Source organism: Gymnogyps californianus, chromosome 3, assembly GCF_018139145.2.
Source record: "Gymnogyps californianus isolate 813 chromosome 3, ASM1813914v2, whole genome shotgun sequence".
NCBI lineage: Eukaryota > Metazoa > Chordata > Aves > Accipitriformes > Cathartidae > Gymnogyps > Gymnogyps californianus.
In genome coordinates this window covers 15,039,552-15,052,986 of record NC_059473.1, presented here as the reverse complement: position 1 = coordinate 15,052,986, position 13,435 = coordinate 15,039,552, and the positions used below count along the sequence as shown (strand labels likewise).

At 43.1% G+C, this 13,435-nt stretch overlaps 1 long non-coding RNA gene across 1 annotated transcript in view; it reads right to left on the bottom strand.

Moving 5' to 3' along the window:
- Positions 1 to 11,969, bottom strand: part of LOC127014799 (uncharacterized) — a 47,429-nt gene extending 35,460 nt beyond the window's left edge. The window contains exon 1 of the long non-coding RNA XR_007766222.1: positions 11,925 to 11,969. This is a non-coding gene — a long non-coding RNA (uncharacterized LOC127014799). The remainder of the gene's footprint in view (positions 1 to 11,924) is intronic.
- Positions 11,970 to 13,435: the final 1,466 nt, after the last annotated feature.

Sequence of the window (13,435 nt, the reverse complement as noted above, 5' to 3'; positions counted from 1 at the left end):
GTGAGGGAAGAGAGAACAAGAAGCTCTTCCAGAGCATGGTTTGGCACATCTAAGCTGGACTTTTGCTCTGAATTGCCCTCCACAGCACCCTCTCTCTGCCCTCCTCAGTTCCTCCCTCCCTATCAGCTGCAGAGGATAGCATCTGCCTCCTACAAGAGCTGCCTGAGTTTTCAGGCTCAAAACCAGCTTTGCCCTCCCCCCCCCCCCCATTCCAGCAAATTGCAAGACTCCCTTCCATTGACCAACAGATATGACATACACTGAAAGCAGACCACAGTCCCCTTCCCTAAGTGAATCTAAAGCACATCTAAAAATCTTAAAATCAGTTTGGATGTGAAGAGTTTTAATCCCATTCCTTAACAGGCAAAATAAGTTCAGGCTTCGATGGGTCTCTAGTTTAAAATATAGTCATAAATTTCACTTGAGCATTTAAAGAGAGCTAAAAAAACCTTAAAAGCAGACGTGGATTTTTACAAACATCTCATATACAATGTAGAAGAGCAAAGATTTTCTTTTACAGTACCTTGGTCTGCAGGCAATGGGCAATTCATTTATTGGGTGCCACAGGCATGCAGCACATCTGGTGTTAGAAATAGACATAGAAACAAAGGCAGTTTGTTACAAACCAGCCCCTAAAGGCAGATAAGGGCAGTGTTTCCCTAGTGATAAAAAAAAAAGAGAAAAAAACTATCAAACCCAAGAGATACGAGTCCAGTATGCTGGACACTGCAAATGATGCTACTGTAGTCTGGAGGCAGTGCTGTGCTTATGAGGTCCTGGGATTTCTCTGAGGAGTGAGAGCAATCCTATCTTGGCTTTGTGGCAGTGCACGCGAGGAGGGAGTACAAAATCCCGTGTGCTACACTAAGGAACTTGGTCCCTTCCCTTATTCAGCTGCCGTGACATTAGGAGTTACTTCATGTCTGCGAGGACAGTTTGGTGCGACCAGTGGACCGGCCTTCCAGTTAAATTCGGGTATAAACAGAATACACACACTGGTCACAGCCTCCACATCCTTTTCAGCTCCCTCTAAGGCTAAACTGCAAAGGGGTTCATCCAAGATACTCAGTCCAAGACCCAACCTTGGGCTACTCTTTCAAGAAAAGAAGCATTCATGTGGCTGCATGATCCTCACAGTACCTCTGGCTCAAAACGCCTGGCAGCTTTCTCCTCACTTTTCACTAATCCTACAGCACTTGGTGTAGTCTCTCCCCTAACTTCAGCGGTCTCGGTCGCTCTCCTGGGCTGTTCCATCATTCAGATTTGGCCATGGTTGCCCTTTCCCTCCTTTCATGTGAGAACAGACAGTTCTCTCTGTCTACCTCACGCTCCAGGACCAGTCCCCCTCAAACACACATGATCCTTTTTCATTTGCAAGTGGTATTTTATATGTATTATTGGGGGGGGAGTGCAGCAGAAGTATTTGCAAACACCTTATATGCTAAAGCTCGTGGTCACGTACCCCAGCATTGAGTGGGGTATGTAGACAAAGGGTTGGTAGCTGCAGCTGGGGACAGCGGGAAGGTGGGCACTCCAGGCTGGCAAGAGGGAAGATGTGAATGAACAGTGCAAGCCAAAGGAGAGAGCAGCTGCTCCCAGGGAGATGCAGGAGCACTGCTGGATACAAGCTCCTGGGGAAGACCACAAGGACACTCTTGCCATGGAGACAGAAGCTGACTGAGCAAACAAGCTGAGGGCAACTTCAGATGGAGATCCTTGCCAGGTGACATGGAAACGCACACCACCCCACCTCCTGGAGGACTGTGGGAGACAGGATGCAGAGGAGGGACAGCTTACGATGTTATGAAGGTCTAACAACTTGGACACACTCCTTTCCAAAGTCTGCAGCTGAATTTAGGACCACCAAGTCTCCACTTTCTTTTGCTAGGAATAAATTGATAAGAAACCTACTGGCAGAAAGGGAGTATATTTTATCTTCCTCTAGCTGGAGTCAAATACAGTGATTCAATATCCTGTTACCATTATTTGTTGTTCAAACAGCTCTTCAATTACAACATGACCATAGGGGCAAGAACCTCCTGACCCAACAGTTTTTCCATTATTTTGGTTTGGGGATTTTCTCCTTTTTTTTTTTTTTTTAAATTTCAGAAGTTCTCTCCAGATCAAAAGCCTTGACTTAAATGACCATCTGAGCTTAAGACCAGCATTAAAAGATGACAAAGCCCCTTAGTGCATATGCATGACACCATAGCTCTTATTACATCAATATCTCTTTTTCAGCAGAGCTCCTGCATAACTAAGGAGTTGCTCTGTTATCTCTTGCTAACCAAACTCAGAAACTGGATAATGAATGGGGGAGTAGATTCATCTGACCCCTGCCTGGGTGCCCACGTGGCAGAGGAACAGTCAGACACTCACACTTGCTAGATGCTACACTTTCAGCGTAATTTCTAACTTACAACACTCTAGATATCTAAAGCTCACACCCTAACATAGCAAATAATGATGGCCCATAAGTCTCCTGGATGCAAAACAGGACCGTGTTGTTTCACAGGGTTTCACTGAAGACGCATAAAATAATGTTTGTGCAACTCTCACTCCAGCATCTTAGGACACCATGAAAACTTATTTTTGCCAGGGCACAGACATGCAACACAGAAAGGCCTTGAATCACAACTGAATGAGGAAAACAAAAAGGAATATTAAATAATTACTCACCCATTGAACAGGACAAACATTTGCATTAGACTGTGACTAGTAAGAGAACATTTCATGACACACAGGAGGACTGTGAAGCAGTCTTCCCTTTAGCATTCTTGGCTTTGCAGTCTTAATATCCTTCACTTTCCTCCTTCCATTCCCTTTCCTGCCAAACAACTACTCCATCCCATAACAGCAGCCAAAGGGGTATTTGTGATGCACCTTTCTAAGAAACAGGATTGAAATGGAAAAATCCAGCTGGGAAGCTTATTAACTTAATTTAGCCTTGAAAGGTGTTTTCATCTTAGACCCTTATAATCTAATTCCGTAGTGGAGATGTGTTTGTTCTCTAAGCAAAGAAATTTATTCCCTGCCAGTCAGAAAAATTTGGTACAAAAGAGAAATTTAACACTGCTCTCCAGAAAGAAACTGAAAAGATGTTCTCTGACTGCGTGCTCATTTATAGTACATGTCTACTGATAGGAAAGCTAAGCTACTGCAGGGAAGCTTTCAGTTCTTTCTACTGTCATAACCCTATCATATGCCCATATGAACAGATTACATGATATTTTCATTTGAGGTAATTTCTCCCGTTTGTGCAAGATATTAAGATGTTATTCAGCATACACATAATGGGAAAAAGTTTTGATCTCTAGCTTTCCCTATGGTTTCACTTATGCTGTAGAAAGCAGATGCAAGGTAGTAAATGATTTCTTGCTATAGTATGGGATACTTGACAGGCTAACACCTTATATGCCTTATTCATTACAGCCATTGAGACGTGCCAGGAGAAAGATTCAGTTAGTCATGGAAAAGCAGTGACAGTAAGGCACCAGGCCGTTAAAACACAGAATTTCCACTTGAGCAGGAGAAGAGTCATTAATAACAATAAACATGCTCTTAGAGGGATCACACCAAACCCTAGAGAAGTGACAGGGAAGGTCCAGGCACAAACAGTCAGATGTAGAAAATGAAAGCAATCTGAATGATACACTAGCATTGCTCAAATGGATAATGCAATGCAACAACTTTCACACCCATGACTGACACCCACCTGCATTAGCAACAGCGGGCAATTCACTGAATTATCCTGCATTGCCTCTCTGTAGAAAGGTTTCAGTTCTAACACTGGCCTATTATAAAATGCCAATATCTGAAAGTACATTTACGAGAGCAGTTTAATGCCTGTTTCTCCTTTCATAACATCAGTTTGTTGTGGGTTTTTTGCTTGGTTGATTTTTTTTTTTATTTTGTTTGGTTTTTTTAAACCAGCCCGCACTGCCATTTTCCTGTCTACTTAAATTAGATTGTGAAGGACAGACATTTCCAGCGCAGCTTGTTAGAGCACAGAGAGGCTCCAGAACACCCACAACACCCTGACGAGCAGCTGATCTGCAGGACCCTGCAATCTCACAGCCCTCCACCATGTACTGCGACTGCCACTGCAGCCGCTCACTCACAGCATGAGCAGATACTCTGGAAGCACTCCCATGGGATGAGAGGCTGTGCACAAAGCCCCCCTGTCACAATGCCATCAGCGACCAAACGAGATTTGGACTGGCTGCTGTTAGCCCTCCCATAAAGGAAAAGATAGCATCACGAAACAAGGAATTTGTCACATTTCAGTGTCACACGGTGCAATGTAAAGCAGGAGAGACAGCGCATGGGCTGTGGTTCCTGTGGTCATCATGACAAATCATCCAAATAAGTATTACAGGAATGGGAGCTGTGTTCAGCCTGATTTGCCAACACTCAGCCTTTCTCAGGGTCAGCCTCAAGCCTCAGGCCCATGATTTCAGAGAAAGAGTATGCTGCACTTCAGTAGTGGCATCCTGGGTATTTTGAACTAAAAAAAAAAAACCCAAAACCCAAACAAAAAACCCCAAAAAACAAAACAAAAAAAACCAGCCACATTTATAGAAATCTACCATATGCAAAACATAAAATTCCAGGGACTGTTTTCAGTAGATATGGTGGTATTGTGTCAGAAGGAAGCAACTGCAATGCTAATGTGGATGGTACGTCTCACGGGGGAACGTTCTGCCATGTGTCTAATGGATGCAGCATTTTGTATTTGCCTGACATGAAACACCCATCCAGCGAGTGGAAAAACAAAGCCCAAGACAAATGCATTTAATACTTCTCTTTTCTCCAGATATCAGCATTACACTGAACATTTATACAACTCTGCTTGGTCAGGGTGAAAACAGTAAGCTTTACTCCAAATAGCAATACATGCTCAAGAATCTGGTCTCATTATAAAAAGGCTCGTCAGACTCATAGGAAACAGGATGTTTTAGGTGACCCAAAAGTAGTTCAAGAGACATAAGAAATGAAAAAGCCTATTTGAATAATTAAGTCGCCAAACTACAAAGCAGGCATTTGCCCTTTCTCAACCCCTTGTTAGCCAAACATACACCCAGGAAATTATCCAGTCAGAAAGGGAGTTTGAGACACCAGTTTTCAATAAGAAGTTGTCGTAAAGATGGACTGAATCAGTACAGGTGCATTTCACAAAAACTAAGACCAACCCTGGATGACGGTGCTCCTCACTGTGGAGCTCAGCTGACTTGGGCAAATATATCAAGTGCAAATACAGCTCTGAGCACTGTGAGAAGCACTCTGTGGATGGCTGGATGCTGCCAGCTTCAGTTAGCAAGAGACTGCAGGCAGAAATAAAGACTATCCCAAAAATATGTTTATGTGTGAAACAGAAGATGGTGGTGGACACACCCAACATATCAAAGAAGGCAGCCAAAAAATAAATTATTTATATAAAACCATATTGGTGACTGGATGGTTAAAAGCATTCTCAGTTGCAGCCTCTCTTTGCTCCTGGCCTGTTTGATGACAGAGGAAGAAAGGGTGTCATGTTGGCACTCATAACATCTGCATGCAGAACAGGGAACCCTCTAAAGCTAGTGCGTGGGAAAGCCTGAACATCACCCCCTCCAGGGATTAATGGCTGTACATTCCTGCACGCAAATAAGGCCAGATTAATTTCAGGCTAAGGTCTCCATCCACAGTTGGAGATCCTAGACTGGGCTGCACTGGTGTTTCTCATGGCACAGCGGCTGGACAACTGCAAATTAGCATGGCATGTTAAAGAAAACTGGGTTTTTCATAACACACATGGCAACAGCTGTCTGAGCTATGCGCTGAGACTTACTATTGCAAAGCCCATTTTCCCCTCTGTTAAGATACTAAGCATGCTGCTATTTCAAGCAAGTATCCCAGAGATAATACACACTGGAACAAAAAGAATCATTTCTTTCATGTTTATTATGCATTACTAATAGAAGGAGGATCTATTTGTTGTTTAGCTGAGCAAAGTCACTGATTTCTTTTTCACTGGGGATTTATTTCATTTTTAAATATTTTAAAAAATCCGTGAGGGAAAGGGGTTCCTGAAGTATGTGATTTCTAAGAGCAGCGAGGAGAAGAACAAAAGGAAGCCAAGATGCTGGGAGAAACACAGCGCAGCAGAGAACCCGAGTGAAGACGCTCCGGGGGAGAGGGGGATCAGTCGTTAATTCTGGCTACAGACTACATCAGAGCACACGGGTACTGCTGTAATACCTGGTAATGATCGGCTACACCCCACCCCTCTCTCCTCCGCCTGCCACGACTCATGCCAAGCGGGCAACTGGCCCCGCTGGTTTTTGTTTTTCCGACGTGCCAAGAGCTCCCCCAAGCTGCCGCGGGCTCCGGCCGAGCGGCACCCCCCCTCCCCCCCCCCCCCCCCCGGGATGCGGCCGGGCCCCCCCGCCCCGGGGATGCGGAGGCGAAACCCTCCGCAGCCTTTCCAAACCATCTGGCTGGTACTCCTGGCAGCACACGGGGAAAAAAGAAATCGCTGTCAGCCTTTGTAATTCTTGTTTGCTACATGTATACAACTGGCTGATCGGTTTAATTCCTCTTTATCTACATCAGGTTTCTTTAAACCTGCCAGGCATCTGCTACTCCGCCCAACCTTATCATTTTCTCTTTCCTTCTCCTTCTGCCTTCTTGGGTGTTTGCCATTTCTCAGTTTTTCAGTTCCAATTTCCTGCCACTCTCCCTTCCCCCCCCCAGCCCCATCCCTCTCTCCTCACTGTATGTCTTGTTTTTCAAGAGAAAATAATGAGTTATTCAGACACAAAAATCTATACATCTATTGGATTAAATAAATACTAGGATGTGTTTGACTCTGTGTAAGGAGTATGTATACATATCCTGAACCTTTCTGCCCCTTTAATATGGTATCCTAGGCAACCTGAATTTTCGTGTTGGAGATACAACCATCCAAGCTTTTCTTTTTTTAATATAAACATTAACCTCTGCACATCATCTGAGAATTTCAGAAAGCACATAACCTGATTATGCCTAAACTCTATGAATTATTCATTTGTCTGCAAGTAAAAGAGATCAGATTTAATTATGTTTGAGGGGCATCTTCAATAGCATTAAATGTTGACATTCTCATTTGCCTACGTAGCAGTTTTAAACACAACCTACACTGGGCTTTAAATGTACATACATATGCATGGCGTTAGTTCAGAGGATATATGAAAGGAAATTAAGAATATACCAATATCTCCATACATTTAAACAATAGACCTGTCTACTCAAGTTGCTTGTATATTAAATCCAACACAACTTTATCTCCATTATTACAAAATGAAAACAACAAGAAGTTAATAATACTAAGTTATCTAGAATGTGGCCATGGGTCATATAAAACGTTTATGCACTCTGTTTATAAGATCAATTTCTTGAACAGCTATAGGCCAATGTTAGCCATCAAAAAATGTGTATCAATCACAAAGTAACAGCCTCTTGTCATGTTTGGCATGTCTTAAATCAACTTCAAATGAGAGACTTTGATTGTAATCAATTAGTTATCTGTGTAAGCACTTTACAGAAGACTTTTACTCTGAAACACTGATGAAAAGCACCTTACAAGAGCTATAATAATAAAATAATACAAATGCTTCCATCATTCCAAAGGAACTCATCGCCAAAACCTAAGATACACTCTCTTTTTCCCCCCCCATCATTATTATTTATTTTAAGGGCTGACTCACCACTGCATTAATCTGATTTCATACACATGTAACCTAGAAGATTTCAGTGTAGCCGTTCCCCAGTAAAACTAGAAGCTTATCACAGGCAAGCGATCCCATCATTTCTCTGTATTGATGGGTTAGCTTTAATTTTTTTATTTTTATTTGGAACTGCTAATATAAATCAAGATAATTTACTGACAGCAAACGCTCTTGTTTGTAGGGCCTGACGTACAGGCTGGTTCCCTTCTAATGGCCAAGTGACCTATAGTCACAGTTACCATGTCTCTCACCCCCGCAGCCAGCAATACGTGCAACCGGCAGGTGAAGAAGATGCACTGCCTCAGTTTCTCTACCTAAAAGAGAGTTGATGACATTAAAGTTTTTTCATATAGTATTTCAGGCCCTACTGAGAAAAGGCCTATTTAAGAGGCTGCTATTCTTCTTAACTGCTTACAGAGTGGATTTCCAAAGCCAAAAAGAGAGATCGCTTTCTACTCATTTTGTGGTGGTTTGGTGGGGTTTTTTGTTTTGGTTGGTTTTGTTTTTTGTTGTTTTTTTTTTTAATGAAGATAAGCATAACTTGTGTATATGAAACTCTCCCTAGATGTTTGGCTTTTCAAAGGGATACAGAAGGGATTTGGAGAGCGAGCTAAGCACCTGATTCCTGCGAACATCGCAGCTTTAAAGACCGCGGCTGTCTTATTCCAAACGTACAACTGCTCTTACAAAAATTCATTTGACTGAGAAACAAACATAACGTTTAGCAACAAATAAAGGATAACTCTTCCCAGACCTCCGCATAAAACAGGCAATTCAGTGTATCTGAATGAAATGAAAACTGTAGGTCTCAGCTGATGATTTCTCCGTGCCCTTCAGGTGCGGACAGCTGTGGGGGACAGCTGTTTGTGTGTGGCACTCACACACGTGTCACTAGGTATACAATGCAGGCAGTAGCCCTTGATGGTTTTCAACTGAATCAATGTTTAAAAAAAAAAAACCACAGAAATTTAAAAACCCTAGGCTGCCCAAAACATAATGAAATGTTTAATATTTCATTACTCTCCCCCCATCACTACTGGGGAAAAATGACAGGAATTGGTATTAGATATGGGTCAATACTGCAAAAAACAGATCTGGACTTTGAATCCCCTGAAGACTGCAGGGATGGGATCCCATATTTAACAACAATTTATATGCCTAGGACAAAAGAAAACATTATTTTCAAACCCAGTAGCCTAAATCTAACCCCCTAGTTTTTAAATCAGAGGTCTAATTTCAGGACAAAGTGAGTGCCACAGATACCAATTAATTTTATCAGCTTTTGCTTAGTTTTTCTTGACAAATCTCAGTTGTGAATCACCAGTAAAGCAAAAATAAGCAAGAAGCCCTTTATTTTTCTCAGTCACTTTCTCTGCCATTTGGAGAGGAGGCCGCCGCAGCAGCTTAAGGTATTTCATTCCAAAGATGGCACATTTTCGCCACAGTAGCCTGAAGAGGTGCCTACGCTTGGGATGAAGCTTGGTTTATACTACAGCTGGTGTCTTATAAAGGACAGAGACAAACTGTTCAGCCTTCCCTGCCCAAGGCTTCACACAGGGAGCAGTCATTCACAGGAGTAACCCCATTGGCTTCAGTTACTACTCAGCAGTTGGAATATCAGCATCCCGCTAAAGCTTCTTCATTTTCAGCTGCTGAGCAGCCACGCGTGCTCATGGAGCCAACAGCTCTGAAAACGAGTGTGTAATTCTGCCTTCAGGAGGCCGGCAACAGGCCTCTGAACATGACTGTCATAGCTGATGTGAATAGACACAAGTTGTTGGTTTATCCCAGGGTACAATATATAGTTTAAATATGTATGGTTGTAAAGCTAGAAGAGACCCTGAAAATTGCTTCCCTTCTCCTATCTAGCACCTTTTTATATCACCAAAGCCTCACATGTAATGTAAATCGCAAGTCTACTCTGATGTTTTTTCCTACAAGATGCCTTCTTGTGGTTTGTTTTCCATTGCAAAGCAACTAAATGGCTAACATTATATTTTAATACTTTAATATACAACATATATTTTTGTGAAATATTGAGTCCTCGATGCATCCTTACGTAACTGCTGTAGGTGTCTAGACTGCTTGCTTACTTCAAAACTGCTATGCTGCATAAATTTAGGTTTTCTGTTACTTTTCTACATGCATCATTTTCTGAAATTAACTCCCTGCCTAACATAAATAAAAAGACTTTATGGATAATTATCTTCACATGTCAGCACTCTTACTGCCTGAGCACAGGGGTCTTTGAGCCCAGTCTTGCAAAGATTCATAAAAGAATTCAAGGATGCACAAAGATTAACCTGACTCCTGCAGTACCCAGATAAATATGTCCCCTCCTTTCATAACTCAGGATATTGCATTATATAAACATGCTCTTTCAGAAGCCACAATTCAAACACACTCATGTAGCCAGGCACTCCAGCATCAATTTTAGCAGAAGCTAAAATCCCAGCAGTACTTACACTTGTGCCAATATGAAGCCTCAATGGGAGTTTAAGCACATGCTTCAAGCTAAATCCATAGTGAGCCTGGCTGAATTGAGACAGATTCAAACACAGGGGCCGATGTGCTCTCCTGAGCTGTGGGGAGCCACAGGCTTTTCCCTGCTGCCTTCAGTGGGAGGGCACCTGCAAAGGACTTGTCTGATTAGGTCCAGCCCATGCAGCAGGGCAGGAGGTTCACTCCAGTTTCTTTCTAGTTTGGGGTTTGTTTTTTCTTAGTAAAAGGAGATAAATTTTTCCAACATGGAAAGATTTGAATTTCCAAAATTCTCAAGAGCCTTATCTGTCTGTTCAAAAAAACTCTTAGTTTGCTTGGTACCTCCTTTCTTATTCCCATCGCTAAGGCACATTGTTCTTTTCTTATTGCAAGTAACCCACATGATACTAATTTCATACAAGTTTAGTGAGATTTCGATGGTAAAGAGCTTAAAGTCCGTTAACCACTCCAGACAAGTTGCCAATACCTGTACAATGACTGGCACCTCACCAAGTCCTAAAAGATTAACAGCAAGAAACTAAAACCAAGGACCCGCTACCATTCTCTGGTAACAACTGCCTACAGCCCTCCAGCAGCAGAGCTTGTATTGTATGCTTTACCATCAGCTCTCCAAATATTTTGCAGTCCTTCCTCCCCTCCAAGCTTGTAATCAAAAATGCCATTGAAGCCATTGTTTTCATTGTTTTACACAGCTTTGCAGGCAAACTCTGGAGCCCTTTCTCCAGCTTGATGGAGCACAGGCTAGAAACACTACTGTATCACCCTCAGCCATAGCATACCTGCATCCTCACTGCCAAGACACACCTCATATATGGGGCTGGGGGTTACACATGGACTGCATAGTAACCATTTACATAGAGATGGATTTTCACCAGGAGAACAAAAATTGAAAGTGTTAGTTTTACTTCTTCTCTTTGGTGGTCTCAGTTTTTAGCTCCATATGTCCGCCTGAAACAAGGTATGTCACGTTTGTCACCTGCGCAGGTTTGCTTATAGCTGTCTCTTTATCCAACACAGAACAGAAGATGTTGTACCAGGTCTCTAGAAAGATTTCATATGAGTCTGTAGCATCAGTCAGAGAGTTACATCCTTATCCCCTGAGTAGAACTGTTATAAATTAATAAGATAACCTATAAAATCTACTACATTTTCTAACCAACTATAATACACATGCTGCAATTTTTCCTGACACAACACTGAGCTGTCAAAACCATACTCATATTCTGGAGCAATTACACACACAGAGCCATAACAACAGACACTGTACAGTCACATTTAAAGTACAATGATTTTCAAGGGGCTTTCCCTCCAAGACTCAGTAATCTCGCATAAATGTTAGATAGCTAATGCTAACCTTGAACCCAGCAACATTTCCAAGCCCACAGACGTGTTTACAGACCCAGTGTCTGCTGCAAGTTCAGACAGCTCATGCTTCAGGAACCCCCTTATCAATGCAACTCCCATCTACCCCCAATTACTCAAACACAACACAGAGGAGAAGGTCAGTATGGTTTCAGTGCCCAGCAAAGCAGATGAGGCCACTCTGCCAGCACCACCTAAGTTGAGCTTTAGCATTGACTTCAAATGCAAAAGTTTTCCTCCAGCTCCTCCCTCCAAGCAGCCTGCAGCACACAGTGTGCTTTGCAGCAGCTGCTCACTAAGGAACAAACTCACCTTTTGCTCCAGAGCTCATGGGGGTACCTCCTGAGCTGACAGCACCCTTCATCCCCTGAAAAGCCAAGACATGGAGGTCCCCTAGTCATGGGGCAGCTTGTACAGACTAGGGGAACTTGTCTTACCTTCTAGTAAGAGCAACCACCAGAACTGCTGCTTGCAGGTGCATGGAAATAAAAGTTGCTACAGCTGTGTGTGTGCTTATATATTTAATGCTCCTTTCACTGATGAGGGATATAAGAAAGCTGGGAGAGTCCTAGTTCTGCTTAACAGATGAGAGATGTAAAATGGCATGACTGTTTTCACAGGGGAGAGGAGAGCTGTAGCAACCTCCCTGTGACCCAAAAGGGCTAAAAGCTAGCTACAAGTCTTCAGAAGCTAGGGACTCTCCCTGGTGCTGCTGCTCTGGGGTAGAGGGCTGCTTACTTATTCTGGAGGAGGAACACCTGTGAGATCTCTCAGCTGGCTTCTTCCAACAAGGTTGACCCACTAAGAGAAGCTAAAATAGAGACTTTTCTTGCAGTCTTGCAGGCACAGTTTTCTTCTGTCAGCAGATGCCACACTCCTTCAAACCCTCTTCCACATCTACATTGCTCGAAGAAGGAGTGTAGATGCCCTCACCTCAACTGCTGAGCTTGTCCCTCCTCTCCTTGGCCAATCCGAGAAGCAGCAAATTTCTGGCCATTGTCATGGGGTAAAGCCTGCATGCAGCACAGGCATATCGCCCTGGTTTCCCCCAGTGCAAAGCACTGCACAGCACAATGGAGGCGTGCCAGCATTTCCTGCAGCACGTCCTTGGCAGTGCGTGCAGGGTCCCAGATTTCCCCCCAGAGCATCAAATTGCTGCCAAGCACACTGCAGTGTAGTACCTCAACCCCTAACAACACACAGGTCCCCCCATCTGAAATGCATACCATCCCTGTCTGCCAAGTGGAGAGTCTCAACGCAGTCCCTTTGCAAAGGATGCTCTTTTTTTGCATGTCTTTACTTATCAATATAACCTCAGGATGTGTACAGCATGGAGCACATAGGACAGTCCTTCAAACTCAGTGTCTGCTTAGCAAAGATATACTCTCCTGGTTTTGAAGTATGGGAGTCTTACCCTGTGGGTGTTTGACACTTTGGAAAGTCAAACAATTCATTGATGTCACCTGAAAATGGACCAAAAAATACAAAATAGGAGGTTCTGACCTGCGTGATTTGTTCAAGATCATGCAGCTAGAGATGAGGCCAGAACTAGTAAAGACTATCTCCTCTTCGAAAGCACTCTTGATTTAATGAAATTCAAGTATTTGAAAGCAGTGACCAGAGTTGAGAGTAGCAAATTAGGTCTACAAAGGTGCCTTTATGAGCCCATCCAGCTCCTGTAGAAATCAATAGGGTCCTGGCCATGTTTAGCTCAGACTCCAGAAGACAGATTACCCTCCTAGCTACGTAGGAGTGATCCTTCACACCAAAGCTGTCTGAGCGGAGAAGAGAAGGGAGAAATTATTTCCCCATCAGACATGTTC